This window comes from Gracilinanus agilis, chromosome 3 (genome assembly GCF_016433145.1).
Source record: "Gracilinanus agilis isolate LMUSP501 chromosome 3, AgileGrace, whole genome shotgun sequence".
In the NCBI taxonomy this organism is placed as follows: Eukaryota; Metazoa; Chordata; class Mammalia; order Didelphimorphia; family Didelphidae; genus Gracilinanus; species Gracilinanus agilis.
This window is the reverse complement of record NC_058132.1, coordinates 482,981,022-482,999,799: the sequence shown is the minus strand read 5'-3', so window position 1 is coordinate 482,999,799 and position 18,778 is coordinate 482,981,022.

Genomic DNA, 18,778 nt, shown 5'->3' with positions numbered 1-18,778 from the left:
ACTGTGACTATTAAGAAAAAAGTAACTCTTTAAAGAGAAAATAAATTTATACATTCAGCTACACAGGGCTAAAGAGCTAAAAAGTGAAAGATAAGTTTAAGATCGAAATAGTCATTTTATTTTCTCATTAGAAAATGGGGGAGAAAAGGAAATGTCTACTTTGCTTGCTCTGAGGGTATGTTAAGGGACAACACGTGATATGGTGATACTGATAACTTTATAGCTCTACCTGTGGATATGAGTATAATCTTATCCATTTTACAGGCTGACATAGATGGGTTATGGTTAATTCTTTCTAAAACCATCTATGATGCACAGGAGATTAGGGGGTTTTGTTTTCTGTTTTTTACTATATTCATGGTCCTCAATAAAAGAAAATGGAGTGTTTTCTCTCTATTTCTTTTACTTTCTTTGCAATTCTTGTTGCACAAGTAAAAGACAGTTTAGACTTATTCTGTCTGTAACCTATCTGCTCTCAAATGATCCATAATTAAAAAAGAAAGTTTTAGAAAAAAGTTGTAATGATTTTGGGGGAAGAATATAGCCTCTAACAGTGATGGTGAACCTTTTAGCGACCTAGTGCCCACACTGCAGTGCTCATGCTGCATGTGAGCCCACCAACCCCACCTTACCCCAGACAGTGGAGGGAGGAAGCAGTCCCATTGAGCTGCTGGGCAGCGGGGCAGATAATGTGAGAAATGTCTTCCAGCACATGGTGGAAAAGAAGGAGCAGGCCCCTATGGAATGTGTGCCATAAGTTTGCAAACATGGGCTTGTAACAAGGTGATTTTTTATAGGACTTGCCAAAATCATAGTAGCATACATTTCTAGGCTTCACTCATTTTTGTGTATAAAATATCTATGTATAGTGTATATATTTCACATAAAGAATATATAGTTCCCAATTTCAGAGGTAGAGCACATTGTACCTAGTATTAGTTGAACTGACCTTATTTTTATGTCTGTATTAGAATGGATCTATACGCAAATTCACAAGTCTTTCCCAAAAAGGTGCTATTGAAATGTTCCACTAAGAATTTCTTGATGTCATATTTGTCTGCTCCAATTTGGCACTTCTTGGGTATTTATGGCATATACTATACTAAAAAGCTATTTTGATGCTTTACTGGGCTTGAAAGTGACCTGGGATTCTCAGAAGTGATATTTAAGGTCTGATAGCCCCATGAACCTGGAAATGTTTCATAAATGCTTTCAGTTAGAAAGTTTATGCCCATTGTCTGAGAACAAGACTAGCTTAATTTGGAGGATTTTATTATCCTGGGCACAGGATGACAAGATGAATGTCTTACTTTAAATACAGATCTTTGAATTAACATTGTGACATATGAAATGATGTATTGAGACCCAACACTTCTTCTAGTTATGTAGAAAAATAAATCTTCCTTTTCGTCCCACAATAAGGGTCATGAGGCAAATTTTCCTACCTCTTATTGAGGGTTACTCTCAGTCATATTTTGCAATTACAGCTGTTAATGGGTTGGAGAATAAGATAGATACATAACCCAAGAATAAGACTGTGGTTGATACTAACTCTACATTGAATATACGGCATTGACCAGGAATGCTCTAGTACACTCTGACACAGTTTTAGCTATATTTGGAGAAGATGAATTCTCTCCCCAGCACTACCAAATTCTAAATTTGTCTTTGATCTTGAAATTGAAGAAGTATTTATTGTATTTCTTCCAAGGTCGATTTATCATCAACATCCTCATAGCTAGCATTTATACGGTGCTTTGCAAGCCTTTGCAAAGCATTATACAGTTATTATCTCATGGAAACTGAAGCAAAAATAGGTTAAGTAATTTACTCATTTAGTAAGTATCTGAGGCAGAATTTGAACTCCAGGTCCAGCACTCTAGATGAGAAATCATTGTTGTTCCATCATTTTCCATTATGTCCTGAACTCACTGGAGATTTTCTTGGCAAAGATATTAAGGTAGTTTGCTATTTTCTTCTCCAGCTCATTTTACAGATGAGGAAACTGAGGCAAATAGGGTTAAATGACTCTCCCAGAGTCACACAGTTAGTCAGAGTCTAAGGTCAGATTTGAATACAAGATGAGTCTTCCCCAAACTTGGGCTTTACTATACCACCCAGCTACTGGTTATGAAACTCAAGTTAAGTACAATGGATAATGTGGATCCCAAATTGTTATGCTTAAAATGTTTCTTTCAATCCTACTAATTATAGAAGTGTAAGGTTGCATAAGTGGTCGGTAGTGTTATAAAAAAGAATAAATAAATAGTTGTTTCATAGTAATAGTAGTTGTAGATAGTAAGGGCTCTTAATATGCTACTGCTTCTAGGGGATATTGGTTGGGAAGCTGTGCCTCTATATTTTCCCTAGATAGCTGGTGCAAGGGATAACCTGGTCCCTGTCACCCAGCTGGATGTTATAATTGCCCTATTCTATATAACAGTGCCCAGGCAGGACCCTTAATGGTCAGGTGGATGAGTAACCCTTTCAGGTCCCACCTGGGGTTGGATTGATTATTAATATTGGGCTCTATTAGCCTTGGATAACGCTTTCATCTGACGTTGCTCCCTCCCCACTGGCCTTGATATAATGACCACTCAGAAAGGTACTTAAATAAAACTTTATCTATTGATGTTAAATAGGGAAAGGAATAATCAGAAACGGATTGGGGATAGGAGACCCTGTCACTAATAACTGTGATCAGTAATCCCTCAGGACTGTTGTTTAGTAAAGCTGGAGCTATTGTTCTTTCCCCTCTGGTTCAGCTTGGCCACAGCCAAACCAGAGAGAGTAATCTGCAGATGTATGGATGGTTTCTCTCAGCTTCCTTCCTCTCATATGTCAGCCTTACAGCCTTCAGGAAATATCTACCCTTCACCTCCATCTGCTTCTTCTCCTTCCCTCCTCCCGGGCCCAGATACCTAAATAGCTAATGATGATCAAATGCCTAAATATCTAGGGAGATTCAGAGCAAAGATCAAAGATCCAAGCTCCCAGGTCCAAGCTCCAAGACTAAAGACCCAAAGACCTCTCCCAGATGGCTGTCAGGGCTACTTATATCCTCAGGCCAACTGACTTTTCCCTCTCCTAACACCCTCTGTGAACATTCTGAGGTCTTCAACTGTCTCCCCCTGTCAAGCAAGGTGAGACAAACCAACTCCCAGAGCTTGAATATAACAGTAGCAATCAATTTATTCCAGTTTTTTTTAATGTATGTATACTTATGTGTATTTTTGTTTGCATATTTCTATGTATATTTAATGCAAAAGAACTATGGTAGGAGAGTACTTATTACAATGTGATTTATATGGGAAGTTGATAAAATTTTATCAATGAAATGAATTTTAATTTGAAAGTCCTCTTCTAAAAATGCTCATCTCAGGGGGCAGCTGGGTAGCTCAGTGGATTGAGAGACAGGCCTAGAGACGGGAGGTCCTAGGTTCAAATCTGGCCTCAGACACTTCCCAGCTGTGTGACCTTGGGCAAGTCACTTGACCTCCATTGCCTACCCTTACCACTCTTCCACCAAGGAACTAATACACAGAAGTTAAGGGTTTAAAAATATAAAAACAAACAAACAAAAAAATAAAAATGCTCATCTCAGATGCTACCTCCTCTATGAAACCTTCTCTGATCTTTCCATCTGAAAGGATTTTCTCCCTCTTCAAATGTTCCTGAAACATTTTGCCTATATTTCTCTTTTCCCCACTCTACTTTGTACCATGATTATCTGTTTACATTCTTGTTTTAGTCTAAGCACTAGACTGCTCAGTAGTCAACTTCAAGGTACAAGGTACTAGAAATGGCATTAGGAGAAATGCTTACAAAATCACAAGTAATTTGTGAAAAATAGAGAGACTCAGATAGAAAATAGAACCCCACCACCAGTCATTTTGCATCTGAATGGAGGCTCCATCCAATATGCCCAACCTCACCCTCCAATTCCTATACTCTCAAGTATGCTGTGGTCCTCAATGATATCAAATATTAATGACAAATACAGGGTAATACTACCACCCTGAGATATCCTGCTCCCTTTTTTTTACCCACTGCTCCTATAATCTCACTCAAGGAAGAAATATACATGAAGGAAATATTAGTTATTGTAGAACACTTGGTTTGGTGGCTATTGGCCAGTCTCCTAGACACTCTGGTAATGACCTATGTGAGCTAGCTCTTCTTGTATTTCACACTTTCGATTTTTCCTAATAACAATTGTTTGTAAGTGATTTGCAGTAAATGTGATCAAAGAAACTTATTTCCAAGAAGAAATACAGCATAGAAGCAAAACTCTGGCATGAGTGTGTTGGAAACAAATTTCTCTCTTCATTATGTTGCCTTTCTTTAACATCATTGCTCAGTGACCTGACCACTGAGTAAATTTAGGTATAGATAAGCCACCAGAGAAAGGAAGTTAAAGAACCTAGGAACCAACAATATAGAAAACTGATTCCACAAGTGCTGCCCACTTTGGGTGGCCCATGCAAATTAAGAAACTATGGTTGGTTGTTATATGTGATGTGTGAGAGCTAGTGGGAAGAGAAAACAGCTTATAAGGGGAGACCCAGGAACCTGTCAGGGTCTTCTGGCTGAATTGTGGAGAGCTGAGGAACCCTTGTTGGAGGTCAGCTTCAATCAATCATTGCAGCCAATAGGCTAATAAGCTAAGTATCTCTCTACTTCTCTCCTACCTTTCCCTCACTTTATTACTACTACTACTTTGATTTAATAAAGTTATAAAGCTACTAGCAACCTCATAATTTTAATTATTACAAGTGTTTGAAAACCATATCAGTGGATGAAAATGAATTAGTAATAACTGGACTTTCCACAATGCCATCTGACATAGGAACTTAAACTTAAATCTCACAATAGACTATAAACTTCTTGGTGGTAAGAAAAGTGTTATTTTTCATCTTTGTATCAAAGCACATTGTACATAGAAGGTATTGATCCATATTTATTGATTTGACAAGGTGAAGAGATGTTTTCCCCCTGTTTAATAGTATTGCTAGTGGCATGCTATGGCCTGCTTATGAATATCTCTATTTCCATTTGAATTATTTATAATTTGATTTTTTCTAAAGTAGTTAGTGGTCCTCAGTTCAAATGTCACTAGGATGTACATCATTACTGGGAGAATGTTAATGTTAATAAAATGGGTTTTTGCAATATCAAGAAATTTGATATTGTTGAAAGCACTATACAATTTTATAAATGGCTAAATTGAATCTTAAATTTCTACTCAATTCTGAACCTAGTTAATTATAAATCTTCAGCACTTACCCAAAATATACATTTTGATGGAATATTCTGACTGGCTATTTATCTCCTTCCTATACCACAATTGGAACAATTTTCATTTTCATCTCTTCTTTTTGTATATATGATTAGGGGCTAGATGGCCAAATAATTCAACACCTAGTTGACAAAATTTGTCTAAATTTCAGTGACACATTTGGAAAAAAAAATGCTTGTGGAGATGATGATAGGTAAACTGTACTTTTGGATGAGGTGAATATTAATGAATCTCTCTCTCCATATGTATCTAATTTATTTCTTATAAAGGAAACATTCTTTCACCAAGATGTTACTCTTATGAATAAAAATTAATCTTGGTGACTTTACAATAAATTACAAGTATTTATTGATAAAGAGAAAGAAAGAGAGATCAGGAAGATAATATTACCAGCCCAACTACCCAAAGTTTTTAGCCACATGCTTTGTCAGGTCCTGGATTCTCCTTGGGCCCTGGTCCATTTCACAACAGACTAGGGAGCCCACCTACTAGCATAATCTGCCCAGACAAATTAAGACCAGCCAAGGATCAGGCTTCAGTTCAGGAAGGGACTGAAGCCCAAGAATCTTAGTTTCTGGATTCACAGCCTGGTGTGTTCCCTGCCAGGTAGTCACCTCTTACCAGAGAGGGTTTATATAGAGAGCTGTGGGACAACTTGGAGAGAGCTCCTTTCATGAGTCCAGAAAACAGCAGAGAGTGGAAGCCCACTTCATGGGCTGGCTTTTCAAGTTCAATCTAAACCCTGCCATAAAATCTTCCAATTGGCCAGGGCTTCACCTCTATCCCCACACTTCACATTGCTTAACTTCTGAAATCCTGCCTGCCATAATGGCAAATTAAGACACATGACTCAGCAACTCCTATAACATAAGACTTCCATTCTGATGGTTGCCTATATATTTAATTCACACAGTACTTTACCTTTTTCAAGGTGTTGGAGTCTGACCAAATCTTCACATTGCAACGAGGTTTCAAGGTGAAATTTCTAAGGAGAAATGCCATTTTTTTTCAAATTGTGATGTGTATTTATATAAATAGCCCATTGAGCTTGTTCATCAAGATAGATAGATAAAGAGACAAACAGAGAGAAAGTAGGCAGGTAAATGAGTAGACTCTGCAGATGAGCAGTGAACTGACCTTAGAAATGAATGTGATGAAAAGACCAAACTAGAATACTTCTCTGAAATTGTGTAGCACTTTAAAAGACTGGAAACAAAATACCATTTTTTTAAACATCCAATATTTTAAACCTCCTATGTGTCTTTGAAATTTGGAAAAACAATCTCAGAAAATACAAAATTGTGCATCCCAAAAAAGTAATAAAGAAACTCACATCTCTTGCTTATAATATGGTGTAAAGAATTGTATTCCTGATGGTATTAAAAGCAGCAACATAGAAGTCTTAACCAGAAATGAGAGTGGGCCAGTCATCCACAGATGCAAGGAATGAGTTATAAAGGGATAAAATATTCCAGGTACTTCACAATACTCATATGAGTTCAAGAGGATATAGAAAATTTCTCCAATAAGAATAATTGACATCTTGTGGAAGATTTATGGAAGGACAAGGACAAGAGTTATATGGCACTTAAAAGGCACAAACAAATTATGATATGTGCCATTAGTGAATAATCATATAAATAAGATCAGAGATTAATTGTCACTGGAGGGGAATAATTGGAATTTATAAGCAATATTTTTTTTACAAAAAAGCAGAAGAAGCAAAGGGAAGAAATGAATCTAGATGAAGCTTATCAATGAGCCCTAATTATGCCAAATCATCAAAAGACTATTTATAGATGAAACTTCTGGAAGCACAAATATATGTGAAATAGAATATAATTTCTCATATTTCTGTAGGGATCTATTCTCACCAGGATGAGAGTGGAACTAAACTATTTGGATTCCATCATCTCTGAATCTAATGTGATATATAAAGGAATCAAAATAGCACTTTAAAAAGATGAAGCAGGGAAGAGTATCCAAAAACTTGATCAAATTAATATATAAAAATCCTTGCTAGAGATGACATTGTCTTATTAAAATCCATGAGAAATCAATTTTTAAAAATATCTTAAAATGAGGGTGGGGCTAGGAGGTAGCAGGAATTCAAAAGCACGTAAAACAAAAGATGTTTACATAAATGTAAAAGAGTGGCATGATTCTCTAAGAATAGCTCAGAATGAACTGAGATTGATGACGAATATTAATGACCCAAAAAAAGAATTAAAAAAAACTAGATTAAAAAAAGAGGGATCAAAGAAGACATTGGATTGGTGTTCATGGTGACTGGGAATATGAAAATAGTGGAGAAGAGAGAACTATTCCACTTTTGGTTTTGTTTCTATTTCCTCTGCTAATTTTTTTGTCCATAATGGCAAAGAGAGAACAAAGGGCTAAGAGTTGTGTAGAGGATATCACTTTGGTCTGATAATAAGACCTGTACTCAAATCAAATTTATCAAATTTAATCACTGTTTGACATGGGAACACCATTTAAACACATTGAGTTACAGTTTTCTTATCAATATAGGGATAACAATACCTGTAACATGTAATTCATAGGATTCTTGTGACACTTAAATGAAATTATAAGAAAATAACTTCAGAGTTGAATGGGACCTTAGAGAATGCCCTTGAATTTTTCCTATACAAATCTAAGGAATATTTTAATGAATTAAGAAAAGCACACATATTTATTGCTTATTCTAGTTTTTTTTTCTTTCAAAGAAACTCTAATGTTAGAATAATTCAAGGTCATTTCCATTTCAAAATAAGTGCTTTCAAGTAGGGCTTTAATTGAAAATCATATAGCTATTGGTATTCTTAATGTGTGATCACTGTTCATGGCCAAAGAATCAATATGCTCTTAGAGAAATTAAAGATTAATGAGGTTTTTAAAATAAAAATAAACAGATGTCATAATTATATGGCAGGACATTTTGAAAGTCCTGCTCAGAGAGATGAAATTGGTTGCATTGAGTGCCCAAAGGCAAAAGAGAGAGAGAGACAGAGACACAGAGGCACAGAGACAGAGAGAGAGAGACAGAGACAGAGAGAGACAGAGAGAGGCAGAGAGAGAAAGAGATAGAGAGACAGAGAGAGAGAGAGAGAGAGAGACATTCTATCTCACCTGGTCATCTCCCTTAGTATTGCTCACAAGTGGACCATGATGGACATAACTGAAGCTTAAGTACTTACATTTAAAAAGATGAGGAATCAGAGTTCCACAAAGAAGATATTGAGATCCTCAGAACTGTAACATAATAACCCTTCAACTAAGTGAATGTATTTATTATTCCTGCCTTGGGTAATCTCTTCTTTACCATAAACAATGCAATTTACTTCAAATAATCCTTGTTTGAAATGGACGTGAGGCCTTCCACCAACTTCTTTACTCTCTTCTGGAAGCTTTCCAGCTCATCAGTTCCTTTCCTAATCTTCAATATGCAGAACTTAATTCTATACTCTCGATGTGTTCTGACCAGAGAAATATTACAAAAGAAATATAAACTCTTTATTTCTGAAAATGCTGCCTCTCTTAACTCCATTGCTGAATCATTTTGACCTTGTAGGTTATTGAAACTACCAGGTCTTTTCCAAAAATGTTGCTAACAAACTATGCTTCCTCTAATCTATGCTTTTGAATTTTATTGCTAAACTCAAGTGTAAGACTGCATATAGTTCCCTGTTGGATTGATTTGATATACTTAGATTCAGTCAAATCCTTTTTTTCCCATCATAAATAGTTTATTGCAACAGGGTATATTAAGATATGGCTTTTCACAATATAACACACCAATCATGCCTGTGAAGAAAGCCAAACTATCTCCTGATGGGAAGGCTCAATGGCGTTTAGTACAAGATCTCAGAGAAATTAATGACCATCTGCAAAAGACCTATGCCATGGTACCAAGTCCATCATAAATCATAGAAGTCATACCACCAGAAGCTGCTTGGTTTACTGTTATGGACCTGAGCTCTGTGTACTTCTCTGTTCCCCTGCACAGAGACAGCCAGAAGCTGTTCGCTTTCACATGGGAAGGCAAATCAATCCAATGGACCCATTTGCCCCAGGGGTTTTTAAATTCAGCTTCAGTCTTCTGTCAAATTCTACAGAGAGACCTTGAGTCAATCACTTTCCAAGAAAGCAAAATGGTACATTATATTGATGACATCCTGCTAATGTCGCCATCTGCTGAAGTCTGTTATACTGACAGTGTACACTTAATTAAAGAGCTAGGCAAAAGGGGCCATAAAATTTCCAAAACAAAAGTTCAATTTGTGAGGGAAAAAGTAAATTATTTAGGATTCATCCTAGAAAAAGGCTCCAGAAAGATTTCCCAAAAGAGAACACAAGATATACAGAGGAGTAAGGAGTTTCTGTAGAAACTGGATTCCAGGTTATGCTCTCATCACTAAACTTCTGATAGAACTAACCAGGAAAGAAGTTCCAGAACCATTAAAAATGTCAAAAGACCATGTCCATGCTATAGAGAAATTAAAATCACTTACTCTATCAGCTCCAGCCCTAGGTATCTCTGATCACTATAAACCATTCCTCCTTTATGTCCACGAGGATAAAGGGATAGCCTTTAGTGTTCTCACACAATCATTCAGGAATAACCTAAGACCAGTTGCCTATTATAGCTCGAAATTAGATTCAGTAATCTGTGGTGTGCCAATCTGTTTAAGAGCTATTGCTGCTGTAGCCATCATGATTAGAAAAGCATCTTCCTTGGCATTAGGGGGTGAACTGAAAGTATTTTCCCCACACCAAGTGGAATCTACTTTAAGAAACACCACACTACAAGTGTTCATTTCCAAAGACTATCACAATACCAAGCAATCTTGTTGGCTAATGAAAACATAACTTTTCACTGGTACAGAAACTTAAATCCTGCGACTCAGATCCCACATTTACCTCTGGAGAGACAAAGTCTACACTTCTGTGAGGATACACTTATCGTGCATAAAACAAGGGCAGATTTATCCGACAAACCCATGGAAAACCCCAATATGACCTTATTCACAGATGGATTATCATACATAGTAGACAATCAGAGATATACCAGAGCATCCATAGTGACAGCCTCTGAGACCCTTTGGTACTCATCATTACCATCCTTCATGAGTGCTCAAGGAGCAGAATTAGATTGATTCATGCTCTGAAGCTTGCCAAAAATCGCAAAATGAATATTTTTACCAATTCGAGTTATGCTTTCACAGTCATACATCTTTCTGGTGAAATCTGGAAAAAATGAGGTTTCATTACATCAAATGGCAAACAGATAACATATGGAAATTTAATTAATCAGTTGTTGGACGCAATCCAATTACCAGCCTGAGTGTCAGTCATTCATTGCAAGGCTCATACTAAGATCCAAGGGCCAGTGGAATCAGGAAACAAACATGCAGATATCATAGCCAAATTCACGGTGAGGTATGGACCAAGTACAATTCTAAACTTATCTTTGATGGAGGAAGATGATCTCAAACATGCATACTCCCCAAAGGAAGTGAAGAATTGGAAGAAACATCATGTTGTATAACTAACAAGGCTGGGGGCAAATGGAAAATCTATGTTGCCTAGATCCCTATATTTCACCTTCTGCAGTGCATTACACCAAAAAGGGAATTATGGAAGTCTGGGCATGGCAGATTCCATAAATAGATATTGGAATGCAAGGGGCATATATGAAGTTGCTATGAGAGTTTCACAGAGGTGCAGAATTTGTATGCAATTCACCCAGACAATTATAAAAGTCCACAGTCTGGGAGGCAAACCATTAGCCTATACAGCATTTGAATGCTTACAAATTACATCACTATACCAAGGAGTCAAGGTTACAGGTATGCTTTAGTGATAGTGGATAGATTAACTAAGTGGCCAGAAGCTTTCCCAGCCAAACATAACATTTCAGCGACTGTTGTGAAAGTCTCACTGAGAGAATTAATATCCAAATTCTCTATTCCTTTACATATTGCTTCAGATTCTGGATCCCACTTCACTAATAAGATTTTAGCTACAGTTTATGAGACTTTAGGAGTCAAACAACATCTTCACTCAATATACAAACCACAGTCCAGCAGACAGATTGAATGAGTGAATAGATCTTTGAAGACTCTAGTAGCCAAAATCTGTGCAGAATCTCATATGAAATGGCCTGATGCTTTATTGTTGGCACTATTCCACCTCAGATGCCAACCCAACAGCATTATACACTTATTACCATTCGAAATGCTGTATGGCCATCCACCTTTCCATGGCAAATCAACTCAAAACATTCACAAATTATCACATCTGGGTATGGAATGCAAACTCTATGAGTACATTAAATTACTCAAGCAGCACTTAAACCAACTTCATAAAATAGGCTTGATACATCAAAGAGTACCCTTTGATTTTAGTCTGCACAACTTCCAACCTGGAGATTATGTTTACATCAGAAACTTCACTAGGAAGTCTGTGTTAGAACCCAAGTGGCAAGGCCCATCCCTCATAATTTTAACAACTCCTAGTGCAATAAAAGTTAAGGGGAGGGATCCTTGGTTCCATGTCACTCATGTCAAGCCAGCAAAAGACATGTCCCAACAACAACCATAAGACCCAATTATTATACAGCACAAAGATCAATTAGCACCAACCAGTCAATCAAATAAGTCCATAGAAAGTCCACAGCCTATACATGAGACCACAGAACTAGAGCAGCAATTAGAACAACAATCAGAGCATGAATCAGAACCACAATTAGACCAAGAACCAGTGAACAATCAGATATTACACCAAATTTTACACCCAAATGATTATCCCAAACCCAATTACAACTTAAAAGAACCATCCATAAGCCATTATGACAATGAAAAAGAATCAGCAGCAGAAGACACAACAATTGATTTGCAATCAATCCAAGACCTAGACACTGACATCGACGAATAAATGAAAGCACAAAAAAACTTTATCAGGAACTCTCTTGTTACCTGTAATCATCTTTATTAAACCACAAAGAAAAAGAAAGAGGAAAAGATTAATCACATTTCATGGACATTTGAATTTTGTTCCTGACACAAGTCAACACACTAGAACATAAGTTCCAGTGCAAGATGAAAAGCGCAAGTACATAAAATGACACAAGTCAACCCACCAAAACATCAATTCCAGTGCAAGTTGACAAGCGTGGGATAACATCAAACCACACAAGTGAGGTGTTGCTGACTTTGCAGATCATCACAAGGACAGCAAACCTGAAGACTACAAAAGACATCCATGACCATTTACATAATTGGTGTAAAGGATGACAACCACACTGTGAAGAGGAGCATCGGATCAGTGTTGGACCCATGCATTTGAAGAACATAACTTATACCCAACAGAATTGTCACTGCATCCAACACTTTAGATTCTATCCACACAGTACATACACTTTGCAGAAGAATTCCGGTAGAGTATGTATGTAACACTTCATTACACGGGTAAGTCACACTAGACAACACAGAACATTTTTCTAATTTCACATCTACATGTGAAACACAAACTGCCACTTAAGAGAGAAGTTTGTCTGCCTTAGCATAGAGTTTTCCTCCTCCTTTGGTTCAGACACCTTCTACTCAAATCACCTGACATTTCTTGTAAAAAAAATGTAATTATGTAAATGTTTGCTTACTAACCCTTAGCAATAAGTTTTACTAACTCACAGGGACAGCTTAATTAGTCTGATAAGTTAGAACAGGGACAGAATTTTCTAAACTTTCTTGTAAATATTATACATAGCTTAAGTCTCTAGTTTAACCAAAAGACTTACAAATAATATTAGTCTTACTTTTTCTTACTAACGTTTCTAAAATAGGCATAAGTGTACTAACATATTCATATACTAACTTTAGAAAGTGAATTAGAATTTAGAAGCTTAGATTGCAGAAATTTTCTTAATTGATACTTTTGTTGTTAGTTCATGAAATTAGATAAGTACATAGATAGAATTTATTACTTTGTTTAGTTAGCAAATGTTAGCTTTAAGACTGTGAATGTTTGCATTTAATCTGCTTTTCCTTTCTTTTCAAAATTTTTGCAAAACTCAAATCCCCTTACCTTTCCTATGCCTTTCCCATAACCTGTCTTAGTTTTAGCTTAGATTAGTCTTAGAATAGTTTAGGAGATAGCAACTCTTTTCTTATTTTACAAAACTTAGGGATAAAAGCATAGTTAGAATTTAGCTTAGAATAAGAGTAGTAACCCTTTTGATCTTAGCAACCAGAAAATGTTGCAAGGTGCAAATTTTCAAAAGACAAATGAGCAAACTGTAATGCAAGGATGCAACAGAGGCTTTTGCTCTGGCAAGAGTCAACTTTAAACAACCCTGGCAGTTAAGTCTTAGAGTCTTCACAGAAAGTCAGTTGGAACCTGAGGCTTGAAGAGAGCTGATGTTCCAACTGAGGCTCTGCTTTGGTTTTGGGCTTGCCTTGGCCTGTCCTTTTGTCTCTGGACAATTTGAACCTAGATGATTTCTGACCTCTCCATATTATACCCCTGTTATTTTCCCTGAATTTCCCTTTGGGCTCTGGGAAGAAGGGCGGTTTTGGTTTTGGTGACTAGACTTTGTGGGTTTTAGTTTTCTGTAGGCAAGTAGAACATCCTTAAATCAAGCTATTCCTTATTTTATTGATCTAGTAAATACTTTATTTTAAGATAACCAAATCTTCCTGACTGGGAGAGCAGGCTCTCTCTCAGGATAACCTTCCTATGACCCTTCCCCCACCTTTAGCTTTCTCCCTAGCAGCTATTACAAAACCCTAAACCCCTCTCTCCTTCTGATTAATCCTGGTATTAATAAATCCCCTTTGTCACCTACTCAAACCCTCTGGTGAATCATTGTAATGTAGAAATGACAGCATGGAATCCCTGCAAAATACAGGGTCAGCCTCACCCAGAATTCCAGGGAATCCCCCCTAGAGAACTTTGGGTGAGGGGACAGTTGAGAAGGATTGAGACAGTTGCTTCCTGGGGGTTGAGGTGAGGGGATTACCTGCTTACTGCTCCTGACTTGGGGGGTTCACCAGAGTGGCCATTGTGGCAAAGCCATCGTGGTTTTTACTCAGGAGTTAGCCTGCTTAAGAGGATTAGTCCTTACCAACATCAATACAACAATTTTAGTGATTAGATATATTCACTATTAGCAAGAGAGCCAGTTTAGCCAAGTGCCTTCACCCCCTCCTGTGTGTGTGGGGGGGAAGGGCAGCTTCAACCTAACAGATCAGGGTCACCCTCTCCCTCATCCTAAACTTAATTACCACCTCTAGCTTTTCCCTTTCCTTCTTAATATAAGCTTTACCTACAATATCTGTGCCTGGGAATTATTTGGGAATACTCACAGATCTGATAGAGGAATAAGTAGAAGCTAGTTATCTATATGTTGAGGACTGAGATGAATCTGAACTTCTTAAAACTGGCAGCTGAGAGGATTCAAGTTAGGATGGTAACTAAGAGCTGTGAGTATTCCCTGTATTTTGCAGGGATTCCATGCTGCCATGTCTACATTACACTCCCTAGCAGCTATTACAAAACCCTAAACCCCTCTCTCCTTCTGATTAATCCTAGTATTAATAAATCCCCTTTGTCACCTACTCAAACCCTCTGGTGAATCATTGTGTCGAAGATTGAGGCAAGGGCTAAAGGGGTAAGGAGTTATTTTCTTTTATTTCTTGAGGGAACGGCAGGCATCCATCTTGGCAGGAAGTCCTTAACCAAGACATCCTCCTGTCATCAATTTCACTGGCAGGGAGGAGCTTTTCGACTCCTCCCTCAAGGGACTTAAGAAACTAAAAAGAGAAACCTTCAAGGCAAATTTAAACATTTTTGACTGGCCCAACTCTTTTGTGTCTATAGAGATACCTTTCCTTGCCTTGCAGGGTTCAGCCTATATCCCCCAGTATCCTCTGTCTCTAGCCTCAGTGTCAAGCCTGTTTTAAGCTGCCTCTCCTGAATACCCCACCTATTCCCTCACCATCCAATATATTACCTCATTCTTTCCTTCCCTACATTCAGCCATACCCTTCATTCCTCCTCCTATCACCACATTACCTTTATCCCTCCTTTCAACCTAAAGATTCACAGATTCCCTTATTTCTCTATAACACTGACTATGAAGAGCTTTCTGGATCCTTCTTCTGATATCCTATGTATGAGATAATCTCTCTCAGATTTGTATTAAACAACAACAAAAAGTGTTTTTCTTAAGGTGAAAGAAAGAAGGTGCCAGACATTCTAAGCACTAAATGACATTTAAAAAAACTGATTAGTAACAAAAATGGAAAAATGACAATAACTATAACAGTCAATTCTGAATTAATTCTCATTGTGGTTTACAATCATTGATTGGTTAGAACAAATTTCAAAATAAGCATTTTTTAGTAAAGAAAAAAAGATGTAGATAAGTCAATAGATGGAATGAAAGTTTTTAATAAGCTATAAATCTTAAAAATTTCAAAAATGATAAAAGTAACAATGTTGACTTTATTAACCTTTTCTAGAGAAGTTTAGCCAGTTAATACAAAATAGTGATTACAATAAGTAAGTTGAAAAGAGCCTATGCCTCATCCAGAAATATAGATGTATACATACAGAGAGATGTGCAATCAAATACTAAACTGGTGCAGAATGCAAATGTATGCAAAATGCTGTGGAAGGAATATCTATAATATACTAAAAGTTCTTCACAGCTTCAACTGGAGTAGAGTCACAGGTTAAGAGAATATGAAATAATTTTATCCATAAATTTTTGCCTATTTGATAGGTGATGGGAAATGAATGGGGGAGAAGGACATTGTTTCTTTCCTTTTTGTCCCCCTTTGAAAGTTGTGATGGAAATTTATAATGCTATTCAATCATGATCCCCACATTGTATAGCTTTGAGAGAGATGATCTAAACAGAGTTTTCTTTTTTCTAAGGAGCAATATTTGTTCTTTCTTGACCCTTCTTCTTTTTTCACTGGAAAAAGGAGGAGAGGAAACATTCTTCTCTCTCTTTGTCCTTTCCCACTCTGAAATTTACAGCAGTAGGAAGACTCCTCAACAGCTTGAAAATTCCATTCTGGTTCAGAATTCTACCCTATTCTCCTTATTTTCAGTTTGATTTGAGAAAAAACACTAAACCTTCCAAATGAATATGTAGACTGAATTCAATATTTTAATGAGTACATGCTGCCTCTGACTGTTCATGGCAACTGGAATAGCTCACTCAAAGACTAAATAAGAAGTCCTTGAGGCAGTTCACCCTAAGAGATGTATACTACTGGAAAAGAAAAGACATTACTTTTAATGGAATTATGAGGAGCTTTGCTACAGCAAACAACTGCATCATGAGGATTCAAATATTCACAGACTCCATTAGCCCCTTGTATATACCCTAGAGTGTCCACCCTTCAATTATAATAGCAAGCTAATCACATTTACTGCATCTTGGACTACCTGAGCTGTCCATTTTACTCAAACACAATGATCTCCTGTCCAAGTAAGTAGCTGCTATTGGATTCCAAAGGTTACAGGCTGTACACTCTTGACACATAGAAAACTCATTCAGGATTTTAAAGGAATATTTTTTTAACTTTTAATGCAAAACTGTTTTATTCTTTCTCAGAGTAAAAATAAGCTTATGCTAGGTTTTGGTTTTTGTTATTGAAGCCAAGATGAGAATAAACTTCCAGCTACTGCGGCAGATAAGGCAAATTATATATAAAGCTAGAAAGAAAGAAGAAAACAAAAAGACTCCTGGGATGTTCCTCTTTTCCCTCCATCTAGTCCTCCCAGTTATGTGCTAAAAGGTTGAGTAAATAGGAAACTCATATACTCTGAGTGTTAATATCAGGATTTCTTTTTATGGTATTCGTTTATATGTTCTGAGGCCCTATGCTGGGTAAGACTCCGGAGCACCTGATTAAGTGTTCTTCCACTTCTTTCTGTTATATCCTCATTTCTGATAGGTGTTTTTGTCCCTTTCTTATCCGTAACTCTAATATTATGCCCTGAGTCCTCCATTGCAGCATCTCATCAGATGTGCCCAATCAAGATAATGTTCCATGCTAAAAATTCTCTGCTATTCTAGAACCCTGACCTCCAAATTATTACGAACGATGATCTCAGCTACTCTTAATTCAATGTCAATCTCCCAAATATTACTTAGAGCTGAAACAGCTCACTACTGCAGGATAGAGTGATTTAGAAGTCCTAGGTTAGAGTAACCTGTAAATGAAAATTAGAATAAAAATAATTAGCATTTCTATGGAAATTTAAAACGTTCAAAGTGCTTGACATAAATTATATTTCACTTGATCCTCACAAAAACACTAATTTGAAGATATTATTATTATTCTCATTTTATAGAAGAATCTGAGACACAGAGAGATTGGGTGACTTGCTCAGCATCACACAGCTAGTAAATACATGATTCCAGGTGGGAGTTTCCTAACTTCAAGCCCAGTATTCTATTGACTATACCCCCTACCAGATACCCAGTACAGAATGCAAAAGGTATATTAATTTTAATAACTATAATTGGCATTGAGGTATATGGGGTATTCAGGGAGGACTAGCATCTCTTTTACAAGGGATTGCTGAGTCCTATGTTGCGCATGTGTCCATCTCTTATCCAACTCTCACCTGAGGCTCCAAGATGCTATAGCATACACAGGGGCAATACTCCAATAAAACTATCTGGGAAGATTAATCAAGGCAGGTTGAGGGTAAATGATAGGACTCAAACCCATTATTGACATAGGGGGATGTCTGCTCCAAGCTGGTGGAATGGACAGATAAGAACAACTTCTCCCAATAGCCTTGAAGGCAGCTGAAGCCTGCAATGTGAACCTCTTAGAATGTGGTTGAACATCTAAGATACCAAGGTCATCCAATGCATCTTGGACCTCTGCCAGTCATCTTAACATGTGTTTTGCCACTGGACTTTGATAACTATAGAAGAGAAAGTGAGGCTGATGACTGCCCAACTTTGCCTCTCACTTAAATCCAATTCCCAAGCAAGTCAATAATTGGTTTTTTTCCTTTCTCTTTTTGGACAATAAGATTAATGTCTATTACTTTTTAATCAGCTACCAGTCTAAATAATTAATCAAATGTGGTTTTACTTTTATTAATTGTTTCTATTTTTCCAAAATTTCTATTTTAGTGTTTAATTAGAGTTTGTTACAGATGCTACTAATCTCCTAACAGAGAGCAATGAACTCAAAGTGTGGAATAAGATATTTGCATATATCGCCTGAAAATGTATATTTGTTACAAGGGTTTTGTTTTTATTTCTCCTTTTTTCATTGGCAGAAAGCTGGAGAGAGGAGAGAGAAAATAAATGTGTGTTAATTGAAAAAAAACAGCAAGTTTTGGAGGAGGGAAGTAAAAATGAGAAAAGTTACAATGTATCATTAGCAGAGAGACTAAAGAATGAACTAACAAAAAAAAACCCTGATAAAATTAAAA